This window comes from Stomoxys calcitrans, chromosome 1 (assembly GCF_963082655.1).
Source record: "Stomoxys calcitrans chromosome 1, idStoCalc2.1, whole genome shotgun sequence".
Taxonomy (NCBI): Eukaryota; Metazoa; Arthropoda; class Insecta; order Diptera; family Muscidae; genus Stomoxys; species Stomoxys calcitrans.
The window spans coordinates 143,599,212-143,618,625 of NC_081552.1; the positions used below are offsets into that span (position 1 = coordinate 143,599,212).

General features: G+C 34.4%; 1 protein-coding gene across 1 annotated transcript in view; it reads right to left on the reverse strand.

Annotated features, from left to right (window-relative positions):
• LOC106087781 (uncharacterized) overlaps positions 1-19,414 on the reverse strand; it is a 79,180-nt gene that overhangs the window by 39,642 nt on the left and 20,124 nt on the right. The window lies entirely within an intron of this gene.

A 19,414-nucleotide genomic window follows, 5' to 3' on the forward strand; every position in this document is an offset into this window, starting at 1 on the left:
ACATACTAATGGAAAATTATCAATTATTAAATGCGTTTCGTACCTACATTTATGTGTGCATCTCCACCGTATACATAACCAATCCATTTATACAACTTAAAACAGTATATTGGGTATTACTCTTGCCCCTTGACAATTATCTATAGACTACAATGTACTTTGTAGATTCATATGCCAAAATTCATTGCCTCATTACTCTGCGTCATGGCATGGGACCAGATTAATCAAATATTTAATTGATATACAGAATACAAATACAAATTTTCAATGGCCTCCTGACTTTTTTTAGAAAATGTCATTTTAAAAAATTGCTCAAACAATTAAAAGCCGGGCCGAACTATGGATACCCACCACCTCGGGTATATATGTAAACCCCTATTCGTCACAATACGGTGAAAATTAAATAAATTATGCATCCAAATTCGGCACGGACATTGAGTGGCCACTGTTGAATTTTGTATTTAAAATTTCCACAAAATCGTGTAAAAAATAAAGCTTTTATGAGCTTCAGACCCTTAACCGTCATATCGGTCTATATGACAGCTATATCTAAATACAGTCCGATCTGAACCCTATTTGAGTCGGACTTCAGATCCTCAATCGGGAGATCGGTCTATATGGCAGCTATATCTAAATATAGTCCGATTTGATCCACATTCAGGTCAGATGTCGGGAGGCATAAAATAACCCACTGTTTCAAATTTCAGCGTAATCGGGTAATAAATATATCTGTCTATATGACAGATATACCAAAATATAGTCCGATCTCAACCATATTTGCATCCTATGTTATGAGGGGTAAAACTACTGTTTCAAATTTCAGCGAAATCGGTTGAAAAATAAAGCTTTTATGGGCTTCAGACCCTTAATCGGGAGATCGGTTTTTATGGCAAATGCAAATTTTGAACATGAACATTCCACTAAGGAACGAGGGCAAACTTCATACATATCAATGAGTGCAGTCCGATTCAAGTTTAAGCTCAGTGATAAGGAACCTCCTTTTTATAGCCGAGTCCGAACGACGTGCCGCAGTGCGACACCTCTTTAGAGAGAAGTTTTATATGGCATAGTACCTCACCAATGATGTCGGCATTAGGAGTGGAAAACCACCACTGAAAAATTTTTTCTGATGGTCTCGCCAGGATTCGAACCCAGGTTTTCAGCGTCATAGGCGGACATGGTAACCTCTGCGCTATCGCAGCTATATTTAAATAAAGACCGATCTGAAGCACATTTGGGTCAGACGTCGGGAAGCCTTAAACTACTCACTGTCCCCAATTTCAGCGAAATCGGAAAAAATGAATTTAGGATGCAAATGCAAATTTGCCCATGAACGTTCCATTTAAGGAACAGGGCAAACTTCTCACATATCACTGAGTGCTGTCGGATTCAAGTTTAAGCTCAATGATAAGGGACCTCCTTTTAATAGTCGAGTCCAAACGGCGTGCCGCAGAACGACACCTCTTTGGGGAAAAGTTTTTACGTGGCAAAGTACTTAACAAATGTTGCAAGAATTGAGGGGGGGGGGGAGGTTAAGCACCGCTGAAAATTTTTTTCACCATTGGAAAGGTGTATAAAAAAATCAAATCGTTTGGGACACCTCAAAATATCGATCTGAGACCCTATAATGTGTATATATATATATATTCCTGATTGCCATGCCATTAAAAGCTGATCTAGCCATGTCCGTCCGTCTGTGGAAATCAGAATGGTGTCTAAACGATATAGCTGATATACAATAGCTCCTATATAATTGTATCTTTGCATTTGACTTCTTAAGCACCTACAGGCGGAGATATAAAAAACAAGTAAAAAGGCGTTAAGTTCGGCCGGCCCGAACGTTCGATATCCACCACCTCGGGTATACATGTAAACCATCTTTCATCAAAATCCGGGGAAAAATTAATACCTTATGCCCCATAGCAGCTATATCGAAATATATTCCGATTTGGACCAAATACTAATAAGTACAAGTCATTGTTCAATTGTGTATAATTGATCTTTTAAGTAGCTATATCTAAAACTAAACCGATCTGAACCATATACAACGCAGATGTCGAAAAGCCTAACATAAGTCACTGTGTCAAATTTCAGTGAAATCGGATTTTAAATGCGCCTTTTATGGAGCCAAGAATTTAAATCGAGATATCGGTCTATATGGCAGCTATATCCAGATCTGGGCCAAATTAAAGAAGGATGTCGTGTGGCCTAACACAACTCACTGTTCCAAATTTCAGTAAAATCGGATAATAAATGAGACTTTTATGGGCCTAAGACCCTAAATCGGAGGATCGGTCTTTATAGCAGCTATATCCAGATCTGGGCCAAATTAAAGAAGGATGTCGTGTGGCCTAACACAACTCACTGTCCCAAATTTCAGCAAAATTGGATAATAAATGAGACTTTTATGGGCCTAAGACCCTAAATCGGAGGATCGGTCTTTATGGCAGCTATATCCAAATTTGGACCGATCTGGGCCAAACTGACGTAGGATGTCGCAGGTCCAGCACAACTCACTGTCCCAAATTTCTGCAAAATCGGATAATAAATGTGGTTTTTATGGGCTTAAGACCCTGAATCTGTGCAAAGTTTCAGCTCAATATCTCTATTTTTAAAGACTGTAGCGTGATTTCAACAGAAAGACGGTCAGACGGGCGGACATGGCTAGATCGTCTTAGATTTTTACGCTGATCACGAATATATATATTGGGTAAAAGTAATTGCGGAATTTTTAAAAGAAAGAAAATGCTTTTTTAATAAAACTAAGAATGAACTTTAATCAAATATACTTTGTTTACACTTTTTTTCTAAAGCAAGCTAAAAGTAACAGCTGATAACTGACAGAAGAAAGAATGCAATTACAGAGTCACAAGCTGTGAAAAAATTTGTCAACGCCGACTATATGAAAAATCCGCAATTACTGTTTGGGCAACCCAATATATATACTTTATAGGGTCGGAAATGGATATTTCGATGTGTTGCAAACTGAATGACAAAATGAATATACCCCCATCCTTCGGCGGTGGGTATAAAAATCGTGGGATCCATTACTTGACCTTTTTAAATTTCAGCCTACAAAGAGAAACAGTGCAAAGAACTTGACACATGCGATCCATGTTGGAGGGAATGTCAGAATGTCGGGCCGACTGAACTTTTGACTTGTCTTTTATTAATTTCTTTGTTCTAAAATTGATTGATTGGTATGTACGATTCCCTCAGGCTTAAGTAAGTAGTCCACCAAAAACTTGAGTTCACTCGAACACCAGTTTGACCCATAGGGTGTGCACATGACTAGTCGTTTTTCGATTATCGACTGATCGAATGTTCGTGACCTTTGGAACAATTGAAAATAATCATAATGGATTTACCGTTTGGGTCTGAAAACACTTCTAAACATACCTTCATTTGTCTGCACTTGGGCCATACTTGGCATTGGTGCTAGAAATCATAATTGAACTTAATATGAAGATTTCATTCCGTTTACAATTTAAACCGTCTAACATACATTAGAAGTATTTGTGCAAAAAGTTCGAGCCGATTAATTTATGTGTGTTTCGATTGATGGATACACTGACAGACACCGACTTATAACATTCTGGTGATTTTATAAAAGTTCCCAAGGGTATTCAACGGCCTCAATCGAAATGTATGGTTTCCACATTTGAGGCAATGTAACTGAGGCCAACGTAGCGCAGAGGTTAGCATGTCCGCCAATGACGCTGAACGCCTGGGTTCAAATCCTGGCGAAACCATCAGAAGAAAATGTTCAGCGGTGGTTTTCCCCTCCTAATGCTAATGCAACATTTGTGAGGTACTATGCCATGTAAAATTTCTCTCCAAAGAGGTGTCGCACTGCGGCACGCCATTCGGACTCGGGTATAAAAAGGAGGGCCCTTTTCATTGAGCATAAACTTGAATCGGACTGCACTCATTGATATGTGAGACGTTTGCCCCTGTTCCTTAGTGGAATGTAAATGGGCAAAATTTGCAATTTGCAACTGAGGTCTTTGGACTGGTGAGTCTACTATAAAATCATTCTCAAACACCAGTAGTAGAGATAGTTAGGCCTCGGCCATTTTTGGCGATAAAGAAGTGAAAGTTTTTAAGTGCTAAGCTTCTCATTTTGTACCCAAGCCTGTCATTTTTTCTATCCAGATAAAAAAATACAAATGTTTCATTTTGTGTTGTACTATGATTAAAAATCGAAAAATTCTCAAAATCCTTTTGTAACTGTGAAATGGATAAAAATATCTCAATTTTTTATGGAAAATTGAAGTCGCTAATGGGTCCAGGAAGGGATCTAACGGCGGTGATATTTGGTTATGAAAGAAGCGCTGAACTGTGAAGGTTTTGTGCGAATATCTTAGTTTTTAAGTAAGATCGACCTATTCAAACATTTTGCTAAACATTTCGGCACTTTGGCTTCAGTAATTGGTGTCAATTTTTTACTTTTGTTAAATATTGCAAAAAAAAAACTTAGAATATAAATGTTAAACAATTAAAAAATAAAAGAAATACCTACAGCCTGCTCAAGTTCTCCTTTGAATTTCATTAAAATTGAAAAATTACATGGAAGTAATGCTCAATAGATCTATTGCTATCTATAAAAGACTTTAAAGAAAATAAAAAAAATCCAAAACTTGTAAATTTTGTATTTTTTTTTTTTGTTTTAATTTAACTGCCTTATTCAAAAACTTAATGTATATTTGAAATAGATTTTTTACGGTTCTATAAAGGAAATCTATTTCAAGTCTACATTAAGTTTTTTGTTTCTTTCGAAACAAATTTTAGTCACATTTTTTTCATGAAAATATAAACTTTGTCTTGTTTTTTTTTTTTTTTTTTTTTGTAAATTTGCAAAAAATCTCATAAATTTTTTTTCTTACAAAAAAATTTTGTTTGTATATAGCAAAAAATGTGATTGAAGTTTTGTTTTTGAAAAACCACATCATAGAAATTGTGTGATTTTTCATTGAAACTTTGTCTTAGAAAATTTTTTATTTGATCAAAATTTTATTTTATGAAAAATTTGATTTATATATTATACTGTTGGAACTACTGTGCATACCAAGTGTTATATGATCGAGCAATGTTAAGTTGACTGTCATTGGTTTAACAATCTATGCTTTGCTCGTTAGTAGGCTTTATTTGCTAGTGTATGTTTTATGTTATATCACTTGTTGTTGGATGGTTGGTTTTCTGTTTCTTTAAACAAAAATCGCGCCACTTGTTTGTTATACCTGATTAAACGAAGTCGCACGTGTTTTACTTCCATTCAATTTATAACATTTACTATCCAGAGGGTATTGTATACCCTACACCACTATTACTGTGGTACTGTGGTCTTATAATTTTGTGAATTTGTTTGTAACACTTAGAAGGAAGAGAGATAAGCGCAATGATAAGTATACCGATCGATTTAGAATCAGTGATTCGATTTAGCTTTGTCCGCCTCTCTGTCCGTCTGTCCATGATAATTTGTGTACAAAGTACAGTTCGCAATTTTCATCCGATGGTCTTTAAATTTGGCACAAGCATTTTTTGGGCCTAGAGACGAAACCTATTGAAATTGGAATTGACTAAAATAGCAATTATATCGTCATTTGGAAACCGATTCTCACGAAATTTTGCACGATGCTCTTATAAGTCTCGACATATAAGTGAATTTCTAGAAATCGGTTCAGATTTAGATATAACTCCCATATATATGTTCGTCCGATTTGCACCAGTATTGCAATAATTTGGTTATTTGTTAACCGATTCACACGAAAATGTGCACAAAGGATTCCCTTATGACTTTCCGTATTGCTATTGAATTTAATAAAACTCGGTTCAGATTTGGATATAGCTCTAGGATTTTATTTTGGGGGCCCACCCACATTTTTTTCAAAACCGAAAATTGCCAAACTTTTCTGTTACTGTGGAATTGGTTGCTACTGGGTGCAGGAACTGACCCATCGGCGGTGGTCATAAAGTCGGAACTGAATTTTGTGCACAACACACTATTTATTGGCCGATCCTCATCTTTCAGAGCCTTCAAAATGTAGATGTCTTTGCGTATATCTTACTTTTATAGTCAAAGTTACGGCGAAACGGCTTCAGTATTTTAATGAAATTTTTTCATTTGCTCTTATTTTTGCCCTCAGTTTTATGATTTTAACAGGTTATTGTTTGTATCGGTTCATTGGTTTTAAAGACCTTTATTTCCATAAAATTGTATGCAAACAAACTGAAAAGCAACTATAATGGTTAAACATTTAAAAAAATAAATTTCGACCAATTTTTACGAAGAGCCATCTAAATTCTGTTTAAATGATGTCGCCAAATTCTTCTTCGAACTTTATTAAAATCGATCGAAAATCTGTTTCTGATGGAAAAGAAGGCCGGTAACAAAAAAAAACATTGTTCTTCCTTTGCCAACTATTTTATGTCAAATTATTCAATTAAGATTTTGGCATAAAGAAACTTTTAATAACTTTTCGTTTAGAACCATCACAAAAATTGTATCTTTGAAAAGAAAAATTGCATTAACCCATTAACGACACAACATAAAAACCAGTAAGGAAAGGCAAATGTCGGGCGGTGCCGACTATATAATACCCTACACCACCGATTCCACGTAATACTTTTAATCTATAGCACTTATATCCAAATTTAGTCAGACTTTAATTTTGCACACCTATTGAAATATCGAATAGAATAGATTACGGATAGATTTTGCAAGGATGGGACCAAAATTGTGGCTACTACAGCCTTAAAAGGGTATATCGGATGAAAGATACATATGGGAGCTATATATAAATCTGATCCGATTCTGATGAAATTTTGCACACATACTGGGACGTCAAAAAAGCACTTCGTGCCAAATTTGGTAAAGATTGGACCAAAATTGTGCCTTCTACAGCCTTAATAGACCATATCGGATGAAAGATATTTATGGGAGCTATATATAAATCTGATCCAATTCTGATGAAATTTTTCACACATATTAGGACATCACAAAAGCAACTTCAAATTGCCAAATTTGGTAAAGATCGGACCAAAATTGTGCCTTCTACAGCCTTATCGGATGAAAGTTATATATGGGAGCTATATCTAAATCTGGACCGATTTTTTTTCTAAATCAATAGCATTTGTCCTTGAACCGAAAAAGAGAAACTTTGTGAAAATCGGAAAACAAATGCGACCTGTACCTTGATTACAAAAACAAAAGGCAGACGAACATAGCTAAATCGAATCAGGAAGTGATTCTAAGCCGATCGGTATACTTATCAATGGGTCAACTTCGTCTCCTTAGCGTTGCAAACAAATTCACAAATCTATAATACCCTGTACCACAATGGAAAGGGGTATCTTAATGAAATTTAGTTTGGCTCAAAGTGGACGACTGAAACCAGTTACATTAATTTTTCCCGGCGAGTTTTGGAGGCAAATTGGCTTCGAAAGTCGCCAAGTTTTTACATCCCAAAAATCAAAGGAAAAAAATTCTTAAGAGTGAGATTTCTGGAATCCATTTTAATGCCTTGTTGCATTTGATGGTTTCTATATTAAATAAGTAAAGGCGTGATAAGTTTGGCCGGGCCGAATTTTATGCACCCTCTACCATGGATCGCAATTGTCGAGTTCTTTTCCCGGCATCTCTTCACAGGCAAAAAAAGGATAAAAGAAAAGATTTGCTCTGCTATTAGAGCGACATCAAGATATGGTCCGATTCCGACCACAATTAAATTATATGTTGGAGACCTGTGTAAAATGTTAGCCAATTCGAATAAGAATTGCGCCCTCTAGTGGCTCAAGAAGTCAAGATTCAAGATCGGTTTATATGGCAGCTATATCATGTTATTAACCGATTTGAACCAAACTTACCACAATTAAATTATATGTTGGAGACCTGTGTAAAATGTCAGCCAATTCGAATAAGAATTGCGCCCTCTAGAGGCTCAAGAAGTCGAGACCCAAGATCGGTTTATATGGCAGCTATATCAAAACATGGACCGATATGGCCCATTTACAATCTCAACCAACCCACACTAATAAAAAGTATTTGTGCAAAATTTCAAGCGGCTAGCTTTACTCCTTCGAAAGTTAGCGTGCTTTCGACAGACAGACGGACGGACATGGCTAAATCGACATAAGATGTCACGACGATCAAGAATACATGTACTTTATGGGGTCTCAGACGAATATTTCGAGTAGCTACAAACAGAATGACGAAATTAGTATACCCCCATCCTATGGTGGAGGGTATAAAAAATAAATGTATGGCAACAATATCCCTAATTCTTTGACATTTTATGCCAAAATCATTAAATCCAGCTTTTTTGCAAAAATTTTTAAAATTCAAAATATTTAAAAAAATTGCTACGTCAATATAAATTCTCCAAACTATGAATATATAAAATTTCATCAAAATCGGACAATGAAATCGAGGGTTAGGCGTAATGGGTTAAAATTTTGTCTTTAATATATTGATTAAAATTTGTCTACGGAAACAATTTTAGGAAAATGTTGTTAAGGACAGATAAGCATAAAAAAACCAAAAAGGAAAGGCAAAAGTCGGGCGGTACCGACTTTATAATACCCTACTGAAATTTAGTCCATAAAAAAATCATTAAAATTTAGTTATAACATAAAATTTTTTTCATAAAAATTTTGTATTTAGAAAAAATGTAAAAATGTTGTCTTGAGAAAACATTTTAAAGAAATTTTGTCTTTAAAAAATAATTTCGAGGGGTGTTCGGCCCGTACTGAAGTTTTGTCATCAGAGAATACGAATATTACGCTGACATTTTTTCTTAAAAAAATCATTAAAATTCACTTAGAATTTCATTACAATTTTGTTCTTAATGAAAATAATTTTAAAATGAAATTTTGTCATTTTAAAAAATGTTACTGAAATTTGTGGTTCAAAATAAATTTGAATAAAATTTTTTCTTTAGACAAAATTATTTTGTTGGGGTCGGGCCCGAGGGCCTCCCAAAAATTTTATTAAAATGTTGTTGTTACAAAAATAATTTGAGGCCCAAGCCTGAGCAAGGTTTTGTCTTGGCACAATTTCATTGAATTTTTGTCTTTAGAAAACATTTTCCGCTCCTAATGCTGGCAACATTTGTAAGGTACTATGCCATGTAAAACTTCTCTCCAAAGAGGTGTCGGCACGCCATTCGGACTCGACTATAAAAAAGAGGCCCCTTATCATTGAGCTTAAAACTTGAATCGGACTGCACCCACTGATATGTGCGAAATTTGGCCCTGTTCCTGTGGAATGGAATATTCATGGCCAAAATTTGTAATTTTTTGGAAACAAGTCAATGGCATTAAGAAAAAAAAATATATTGAAATTTTGTCTATAAAAAATAATTTCGGGGTGGGCCGGGATAAATTTCATCTTTTCACTGATATGTTTTCTAAGAGAAATTTTCATTGAAATTTTCTCTTTAAAAAAATTTTATTAAGATTTTGTCTTTAGAAAAAATTCATTTGAAGATTTTCTTTCATTGAAATGTTGTCTTCAAAAAAAATTTACTCTAATTTTATCATTGAACAATTTCCTTGAAATTTTGTTTTTAAGAAGATAACTAAAATGTTGTCTTTTATTTCGAGGACCAGGCAGCTCAATTTTGTCTTTAGAAAAAAATTCATTGAGGTTTTATAGTTGGAAAAAAATTTCATTGAATTTTGGTTTAAATGATTTTTTTTTTGTTTTGATATGTGGTCTTAAAAAATTTTAATTGAAAATTTCTCTTTAGAGAAAATTTTATTGAAATTTTGTATATAGAAAAAGTTATATTGACATTTTGTTTTTAATGATTTTTTTTAGAAAAGTTTAATTGAAATGTTGTCTTTAAAAAATTTTGTTGAAATTTCGACTTTCTTTTTTTGAATTTTGTCAATTTGTCATTAGAAACATTTTTTAACAGGAATTTTCACTGACATTTCGTCGAAAGAGAAAATTTTATTCAAATTTGATTTAAAGAAAAAATTTATTAAAATTTTGTCAAAAGAAAAAATATTGGGTTGCCTAAAAAGTAATTGCGGATTTTTTAAAAGAAAGTAAATGCATTTTTAATAAAGCTTAGAATGAACTTTAATCAAATATATAATTGCCATTTTGTTCGATAACCTTTTGCCATCTTCCTGGCAAATTTAGTATTCCACGCTCATAAAACTTCTGGCCTTTATCTGCAAAAAACTGAACCAAGTGCGATCTTATAGCTTCATCATTGCCGAAAGTTTTACCATTTAAGGAGTTCAGCAAAAATCGAAATAAATGGTAGTCTGATGGTGCAAGGTCAGGGCTATATGGCGGATGCATCAAATGTTCCCAGCCAAGCTCACTAAGTTTTTGGCGAGTGACCAAAGATGTGTACGGTCTAGCGTTGTCCTGGTGGAATATGACACCTTTACGATTGACCAATTCTGGTCGCTTCTCCTTGATGGCTGTATTCAATTTGTCCAATTGTTGACAGTAAACATCCGAATTAATCGTTTGGTTTCTTGGAAGCAGCACAAAATATACCACACCCTGCCAATCCCACCAAACAGACAGCATAACCTTCTTTTTAGGTGCATATCACAAGCGTTGACCGGTTTGTTAAATGAATTTCTTTCAATGTGGTACCCATATTAAAATTGACGCCAAACAAACAAATGTAAACAAAATTTCGCGCACTTTTTTCTAAAGCAAGCTAAAAGTAACAGCTGATAACTGACAGAAGAAAGAATGCAATTACAGAGTCACAAGCCGTTGAAAAAATTTGTCAACGCCGACTATATTACTACTATATTACCGACAATTACCTTTTTGGCAACCCAATAGTTTAGTGGAGCTCGGGCCTTAACAACATTTTGTGTTAGAACAATTTTTCATAGATGTGACTTTAGAACAAATTTGCTTTTTATTTATAAAACATGTTATTAAAGTTGTGTCCACAGAATTTTATTTTGTCCTTAAAAAATTTAATTTTTTTTTTGAAATTTGAGAGAAAGTTTCATTAAATTCATGCCTCTAGGCAATTTCGTCATTAAAAAAAATTAAATTTTGTCATAAGAAAAAATGTCAAAAATCTTTAAAAATTCTTTAGAATCATAGAATTCCAGAGGCCTAGGACAGAGCCAAATTTTGGTTCTAGAAAATATTTTACCGATCTCCTCACCTCCCGATATGGTGTAGTAACGCCATAAGGGGTACCTGAAATCGATGAAATTTGAAACAGTGAATTTTGAAATACATCCACACATCTTTAAAAACAGTGGCCCAGATCGGACCACACTTAGATATAACTGTCATCAAATTTCGATAAGGTTTTTAGCAGTGAGTTTTGGCAAACCTCTACATATTTTGGTCGAATGTGTCCTAGATCGGATCATATTTGGATATAGCTGCCACAAAGGCCAATCTCCCGATCTTCAGCCCATAAAAGGAGCATTCTCCATCCGATTTCGAAGGAATTTGAAACAGTGAGCTTTGGTACATCTCCACACTCCTTTGTCGGATGTTGCCCAGATCGAAGCATATTAAAATACAGCTGTCATAAAGATCGATCTCATATTGAGCCCATAAAAGCAGCATTTCTAGAAAATTTTGGTATTATGTTTACGACAAAATTGCATGATCTTTAATTCTACATTTTGTTTCGCAGTCATAAGAGAATGCTTTATCTTCGCAAACTTCGGTGCCAAATTTGAAAATGATCGGATGAAAATTCCAATCTGAACATTGAACACAAATTTACGTGGACAGACAGATGGACATAGGTAAATCTAATTAAAACACAGCTCTGTGGTGGTTCTCTATTCAAACAAATCCACTAAGTTTAAATTATCTACCTGAAATATACATACGAATATATGAGCAATTTTTTCCCTTTAACGAACTATAAATTAATGTTGTAGGCATTGCCAATATAGTAGAGTTGGATAGTTTCGGATGGAACTAGTTCATTTGAACTAATCCCAATAAGGAACTGCGGGAACTAGTTTCATACCTTTTTTCTCATAGTTCCATAGTTAACATATCGATCTTTTTCTTCCTTTTGTTAATTCACAGATCAGTTGATTGACATGCCATATTTTTCAGTTTCATACAACACAGTCCATCTGGTATAATTAATATCAATAACCAATAGCTTTGGTAACCACATACTGAATTTTCTTATCGTCAACAAATCCAAACGGCTTTTGCACGCCTACATTCGTACTTGTCTCGGCGTTGCAACTCCGTGCTTAAAGCGGAGTATTATGTTTGGCTTTCGGAACAGATGCGTAAAACTTTAACAAAATATTATGATTTTTCTAAACAGAATTACACGAAACTTTTCTCCGGAGATGAGCCATGACAAAATGTACACTCCCACCACAGTCAAAGGAAAGGTATAGACTTTGAAAGTCAAAATGCTACTGAAGATAACTCAAAAGTACTTCGTGTCATGTCGGCCAAGTTCCTTGCGCACTCACACATATAAACGACTGAGAATTTGAGTCTATAGATTTTCTTTGTTTATGCTCCCACTCACTTGATTGGAAAATACTCAACTCATACACTAATCTTAAATATCTTTTTTTTATTATTTTATCTTTTTTTTTATTTTTTTTTTTATTATCTTTTTTTGATTGAAAGTCCTGTTCCGTTTTTCGAATTCCCAAAACGAAAAAAGTTGTTTTAAGTATATTTTCCAAACAATTACATTCTAAGTTTTATGTGCGAACATTAAACAAAAGAACATTTTTCGAACAGGGCCGATAGTTTAAGCAAACTAAAGTTAAAAGAAATCCAACAAGTAAACAGGCATTAAGTTCGGCCGGGCCGAACTTTGGATACCCACCACGTCGGGTATGTATGTAAACCCCTTTTCGTCACAATCCGGTGAAAATTGGATAACTTAAGCATCCGAATTCGGAGCGGACATTGAGTGGTCTAATATATATAAGTCACTATTCAATTTTGTAGAGCAAAATATTGGCCTTTTTGGCAGCTATATCCAAATATAAACCGATCTGAACAATAATAAGGTCGGATATCGGGAGGCTCAGAAGAACTCACTCACTGTTTCAAATTTCAGCGAAATCGGATAATAAATAAAGCTTTTATGAGTTTCAGTCCCCTTATCGGCAGATCGGTTCATATGGCAGCTATATCCAAATTTGGGACAGTGAGTTTTGTTAGGCTCTTCGATATTTTTCTACAACTTGGCCCAAATCGGTCCAGATTTGGATATAGCTGCCATATAGACCGATTTCTCGATTTAAAGTCTTGGCCACATAAAAGGCCCATTTATAATCCGATTTCACTGAAATTTGACACAGTGACTTATGTTAGGCTTTTCGACAACCGTGTCGTATATCGGTTTATTTTTGGATATAGCTACTAAAAAGACCACTATTTTGTTATACACAATTGAACAATGACTTTTACTTATTAGTATTTCATCCAAATCGGAACATATTTCGATATAGCTGCTATGGGGCATAAGGTATGCAATATTCAACGGATTTTGACGAAAGGTGGTTTACATATATACCCGAGGTGGTGGGTATCCAAAGTTCGGCCCGGCCGAACTTAACGCCTTTTTACTTGTTTTATATTGCAATTAGCCAAGAATGCGAGTTCTACTGTCGTCTTTCATTTTCTGATTAAATTAACGGGCGTTGCGTACTAAAAGCAGGCATTTTCATAGTTGAATAGGGTAATTGAAATAAATTTCTGCATTTCTTTTTGCATTTCATGTTCTTGTTGTACTAAACATTATGGGCCATATTAATATACGTACGTTTATTGAAAAAGATATACGCTATTTTTAAAAAAATTAATAATTTGCGGAAATTTTCATACCAAAGCTGAAGTGGTTCATTTGAAAAAAAAACTTTTGGCTTCTTCTTTTTTTTGTAACGGGCGCTGCGTATTTCGATCTCAATATAAATGTGGTAGGACTGACTAGCGCCTTAAATCTTGGCGTTGTTCAAGGACATATATTCAATAGTAAACATCATTATTTTGCTATGGCAAAACTGGCATTGAAAGGATTTGCCATTATTGAAAAACAGTGATGCCAACCCGGTCTATTATAAGGTGGATTTTCAACTTATATTACTTTCATGAAAAAGCGAGAACTTGTATGACTTTTATAACGAGATTAAATAAATGTTTGTTACTGAAATCAATGCTTTCACTTCTAAGGCTACCACCAGGTATAACTTTATTTAGAATTTTTCAGGTAAGGGCTATAGGGCGCAATTTTAATCCGATTTGGCTGAAATTGTTCTATGAAGTATTCTGTTACAGCTTCCAACAACTGTGCTAAGTATGGTTCGAATCGGTCCATAACCTAATATAGCTGCTGCATAAAGCGGTCTTTAATTCTTTACTTCTAGAGCCTCTATTTTCCGATTTGGCTGAAATTTTCTCTAAAGTGTTTCGGTACAGTTTCCAACAACTATGCTAAGAATGGTTGATATAAACCGATCTTGGATCTTGACTTCTTGAGCCACTGGAGAGCGCAATTATTATTCGATTTGGCTGAAATTTTGTATGAGGTCTTTTTTTTTTTGGCTTCCAACAACTGTGCCAAGTATGTCTTAGTCGGTTCACAACCTGATTAAGCTCCTATATAAACCGGTCACCCGACTATAACTCTTGAACCTCTAGAGGACGCAATTCTTATCCGATTTGGCTGAAATTTTACACAACAAAATCTCCTATTACCTTCAGTATACGTCAATCAATTTCGATATACTATGGTCTTCAATAACCAAACCACGTATGGTCCGAATCGGTCCATAAGCTGATATAGCTCCAATAGCATAACAATTCTTATCCCATATCCTTTGTTTGCCTATAGAGAGATACCAGGCAGAAAACTTGACAAATGCCGCCCATGTTGAAGGGTATATAAGATTCGGCCCGGCCAAACTTAGCAAGCATGTGAAATTTAGTAGGTATTTGAACAATGTGTTAATGAATATTCCGGCAACGTTTAAGGTGCTTTCAGACGACATGTATTTTTCATATGAAATGTCAAATTTAGCATATTAAAAGTTATACACATGATTGTGTAATTTTTGTACCCACCACCATAGGATGGGGGTCTACTAATCTAGTCATTCCGTTTGTAACAACTCGAAATATTGACCTGAGATCCCATAAAGTATATACATTCTTGATCGTCTCGACATTCTGAGTCGATCTAGCCATGTCCGTCCGTCGAAATCACGATAGCGATCCAACGCGTAAAGCTATCCGCTTGAAATTTCGCACTGATACTTATTATTGACGTAGATCATTAGGGATTGCAAATGGGGTATATCGGTTTAGATTTCAATATAGCTCCCATATAAACCGATCTCAGGTTATAGACCGATTTGAAGTAGGGTCCAAATCGGTCTATAACCTGATGTAGCTCCTATATAAACCGATCTTTCGATTTGATTACTTGAGCCCTTACAAGTCACAATTTTTAGCTTGTTTGGCTGAAATTTCTGTTATGACTGCCAACAGCTGTGGCAAGTGCGATCCAAATCGGCCAAGAACCTGATATAGCTCCTATATAAACCAATTAGAGCGCGCTCTATTCGCAACTGACACACATAGGGAAAGTCATAAGAAATACAAAAATCGTCTCATAGCCCCTTTGGCCCTTTAGATGTTGGTTATGGACTGCCAAGGCAAATTTACCCATGAACATTCCATTAAGTAACAGGGGCAAACTTCTCAGTGTTGAGTATTGTCCGATTCAATTTTAAGCTCAATGATAAGGGACCTCCTTTTTATAGACGAGTCCGAATGGTGTGCAGCAGTGCGACACATTTTTGGAGAGAAGTTTTTTCTGATATTCTCGCCAGGATACGAGCCCAGGCGCACATCCTCTGCACTACAATGGCCTCCATTGTATATACCTACAAATAAATATTAAAAAAAAAAACAAACAAAAATGCTTCAAAATGTCTCAAAAAAAACTACAAAAGGTCTCTCTAACAGAACCCTATCAGAACCGAATATGGAAAAAATGTTTGCCATTTTAATGCTTATATCGAACCGATAAGTGATATACTAAAAATGCGTCTATTCCTATTATTACTGCTATTTTGTTACACTTATCAGCCATTTCCATTTAAGCAGGTATTAATTAAAGAGATATTAATTAAAGAGCTACAGGTATTAATTAAAGAGATGATAATGTATGTTATCGCAAATTTTATTATGATGCAATCTTTTCTATATCAAGATAGTGTCCTATAGCAAACAATTTTTAACTTATGCGTTACCAGTATCATATAAAAAGGAAATTTAGACTGTAAACGCTTTTTCAACTCAACGGTATTTTCGGTTAAGCGATTGCATAGCATAACAGCATTAAGAAAAAGCGCGTCAATTTTAGTCGGGCCGAATCTTGTACACCCTCCAACATGGATCGCACTCGACAAGTTCTTTCAAGAATTTTTGCTTTTCAAATATAGAGGAGCTGTCAGAAAGTCATATAAAAACACGACGTTTAAAACGTCAGCCAAATCGGGTAATAATAATTTAGAGGATCAAGAAGTCGAAACAGATGGTCGATTTATATGTGGGCTATATCAATCTATGAACCGCTTTTGATCGTACGTAAATCTTGGAAGGCAAAACAAAACTCTATGTGTAAAATTTCAGCGAAATCGGATAATGAATTGGCTTTAATGAGCCTACAACCTTAAATTGGCAGATCGGTTTATATGGGTGTTTCAAGAGATAGACGGCCATCGTCTTAGATTTTTATGACGATAAAGAATATATATATATGAATATTTCGATGTGTTGCAAACGAAATGACAAAATCAATATACCCCCATCCCTCGGTAGTGGCTATAACAAACGTACACAGAAAAAAATAAATGTTAGTTTCAATGGCGAAAGTAAATGATCGAATTAATTTTTTAGTTAAAACTGCTTCAATCCAGAAATTGATAATGTCAATCACTGTTTTTGGAAAAGTAATTGAAAAAATTGTATATTCAATTAAATAAATGATTGAAATTTTTTAAAATTTCAATTCATTTTTTAATTGATCCAATTTTAAAAAAATGATTGATTTTTTGAAATTTTCAAATAATTTTTTAATTAATTAATTTAATCAATTAAAAAACGATTGAATTTTTTTGAAAATTCAAATTAATTTCTTTATAAGGTACACAGATGTTTACCTCCTAGAACATGAACTTGAGGTGGGTTGTTTGGACAAAGGTCCGTGGACACCCGTGTAAAACAACAACAAAAAAATCTTCCCCAGCCTCCACTGAGGCTGCTGCGCTTGGCCGATAAAGGAATACATGAGGTTAATCTGGCACCGGCTATCATGATTATGCTATAGATTTGTCGAAATATAGGACATATGGATCTTCAATATCAATGGGAAATCAATATGTCCCATATGGGTCTTTAAAATTAATTGAATCAATTAAACATTTTTATAATGGCTAAAATTGTAATCACGACTGTAATAGAAAAAAATAATATTCAATTAAAAACTGATTGAATTAAATTCTGTGTACACAGAAAAAAATCCTTAAAATGTTTCAACTAAAAATTTAATTGGAAGTAAATTCGTTTTCCATTAAAAACTTCAATAACGTTTCTTTAATTGAATACGATTTTTTTGATTGTGATTGAAATTTTTTGTAATTTTCTATTAAAAAATTAATTGATTCAATTAACTTTTTAGTTGAATAGGAAAAAAATTCAAACACAATCGTGATTGAATTTTGTTTAATTTTCAATTGAACAATTGATTGAATCAATAATTTTTTTAATTGAATCAATAAATGTTTGAGTTACAAATTTATCTTAGACCCTACACTCTTCTTTTATAATGTCTGCACATCCTGTAATGGATTTTACTTAAACATCATATTACATATCGTCCCGTACGATATAACTGGAAGGAGATTTCAAAGGGTCATACGTTCCACATTTTGGTAATTTTTTACCAATCCCATGGCAGCCGGTTCCACGAACCGGATTTTAAATAAACTTTCAATATTTAAATTTTTGTTTTTTTTTTTTGGTTAAATGTGCAACGTTTTAAGTTGCACATTTTTTCAATTACTCCTTCAAAAAAGGGCGATTGGTATTATCATTTTCGCGATTGAAGCAGTTTCAAGTAAAAAATTAATTGGATCAATTAATTTCGTGATTGAAACCGATTTTTATTTTCTTTGTATGTCCTGTTTACGTAGCAGAGACGCCGAGACAATCATGATGGCCTATGTGGCCGAACGCGTTCGAATCCTATCGAAAATCCTCTCACTAATGTTTGGCTATTTATATGACATTTGCCATGTTAAACTTCTTCATAAAGAGGTGTCATCCAGGAGGTGGAAAACTGGCAAACTACTTTCGAGAACAACAGCACAATTCCGCATTTTGAAACAGCTGCATAGCGCAGTCGTAACGTAGCGTACTATACGATTTTAAACGTACTCCGAAACAAATTTTTTGCAATACATGCGAAGTAGCAAACATGAAAGAATTGGTAGCCTGCATTGCCCAGTAATTTAATCTTTTCATAGCACTTGCAGGAATTTGATTAAATGGTAAACACAACGGAGACAGAGGTGTTTGTAATTGAAAATGTTACAAAATGTGACATCTGGCAACACAGTGCTGCAAAAGAAAAGCCTTTTCTTGCATCTGATTGACTTGGTGCTTTTTATCTAAATATTTCTCCATGTCGTACCTTATATTTAATATCAATCAATATATGAAGGACATAAATATGTTATTTGATGCTTGATTTGATTTGAAAAATGAGACGTGACACTGTGTATCAAAATAATGATCGTCTCATAATGACACATGGACATACATGGAGATACTAGTTTTCAGTTTTCATACATACTACGACGCCATGTGAGCCGCACATTACAGAGTATGTAACTTAGTTAACGCACATGCATGATGCACACATAAATATAGGTATAAATGTATATCAGTCATTTTATATTTACTGCAACCGAAAAGATAAAACTATATATTTGTATGTTAAATCATGAAAAAAGAAGCTGCAACTGGAAAAGGACATATATCAGAGCGATTTGAAAGGATGGAGAAGTATAGTCGAATGAAGCGTGCATAATTATGCTGAGCGTGCGTATAGAATTAAAAGACCAGCAATAGTTAAGACATATTAAGTAGTCTTCGTAAGGAATTCCTGAGATTCGATCATTGTACAGAAGGAGTTCTAATGAGGCATTTATATGATTAAAATCGAACTTAATAACTGCAATACATCCTCTTTACCCCTTTCAATCATACATCGAAATATATATTATCGGCCCTACAACGTTTATAAATTTTTGATCAACATGAAATTTTTAGACGACCTAGCCCTGTCTATCGGTCCAACCTTTTATCTGTGGTAATCACTGCTTCACATTTGTGAAATTC